This window comes from Ciona intestinalis, chromosome 4 (genome assembly GCF_000224145.3).
Source record: "Ciona intestinalis chromosome 4, KH, whole genome shotgun sequence".
In the NCBI taxonomy this organism is placed as follows: domain Eukaryota; kingdom Metazoa; phylum Chordata; class Ascidiacea; order Phlebobranchia; family Cionidae; genus Ciona; species Ciona intestinalis.
The window spans coordinates 1,215,479-1,217,077 of NC_020169.2; positions in this window are offsets into that span (position 1 = coordinate 1,215,479).

Consider the following 1,599-nt stretch of genomic DNA (forward strand, 5'->3'; position numbering starts at 1 on the left):
CATTCACTTCTGCAAGTACAACAGCAACTACTGTATTATCTAGTAAGTAACTATACTTTCAAAAACTGACCAATAAAAATATTTTAATACATAAACCTGTCCATACTTTATTAGCTACTGCTGAAACTACTGTCATGTTGACTACACCACAAGCTACCACTGGAATCCCAACTACAACTGCTAGTGTTACTACAACCAATGTTAACACCCCTGGTGTAAGTGCAAGCACAATGGAGACTACCACTACAGGTAATTTTATATTTGTTTAAACAAAATTGGCATATGTGAGAAGTAAGACTCAAGATAAACTACTACAGTATTGACTAATGGGAATTTTATTAAAAATAAAACCAAACAGCTTTAATATAAAACTGTCATTTAATCTTTGTAGATACACAGGTATGAGCTCAATAGATAGACAGGTATAACATTTTCCTTCTTCTGATACTTCAATGTTTTCCAGGCAGCCAAAGATCAAGTTTGAGGTTTAAAGGCTAAAACAGGACCAGATGTGTTAGTGAGAAAGGAAGTCAAATCATTATAAAGTTTAAAGATAAGGTTAATCTATTGTTCCAGTATTCAATCAATATCAGCAGATTGTGCCAGCAAGGTTCTGTTATTTTGTACATTAGTGATTAGTACATGTAACACTTAAAACCACTGGTTTTTAACAGAAGGTCTGCCAAAATTTGGCTTTAATTTTGCTTAATAAATCAACCTTTTTCATAAATGTTTCAGAACTTGCTTACGTAAGCGAAACTTTATGCCAATTTTAATTTTAGCTTGTCAGACTTGTTGTAACAGTGAGTATAGCAAGGCATAAAAAGTGAACAAAAAACTGTTTTACATTTCTTTCATAAACCAACAGTTGAAAAATAATACTGTTGTTTTTTGTTAATCAGAACTGTTGAGTATAGTTATTCAACTTATTCGTAAGGTTTTGCGCACCTCTGCTAAAGGGTAGTTCATAAAAATCATTTCTGTTTTTTATTGGTCCGCTGTGTCAAAGATTAAGAACCACTGCTTTAAACAATGGATAAAAGTTTATAAAAGTTTTAAATTGTTCACAGTTGCCATAACCAACACCATGGGAGTGACCACTGCTTCATCACAACCTACAAATAGTACCATATATGCAGGTATGTAGTTTTGTATGGAAATAATGCATTAGAAGATAAAGCATTGTTAATCACGTGAAAAACGAAATAAATATAAATAAAAACAAATAAACCTTTAAATTACAGTGGTATTTTTGGCCTCATATCAAGATGCTACAAACCCAACTTTTATCTCTAATTTTGAAGCTTCTTTAAATTCTATTTACAATAACGCTCAAAACCTCACACGTACAAGTAGAAGAAGGAGAAGAGCTACTGCATCATATGACGCAAATGTACGTATTGAATTTAAAAATCTTTTAACAAATGCAAGAAAATATGACTTCACTTGATTATCATTGCATTATAGGGTAAATTTCGAAGGTTGTCACACAAATGTTTTATATCATAAATTTCACTCTGTTAATTTTTCAATTTTGTAGTTTGTTGTTTCATTTTTTTCTGTATGAGTGACAAATTGGATAACCCATTATTGAACTCT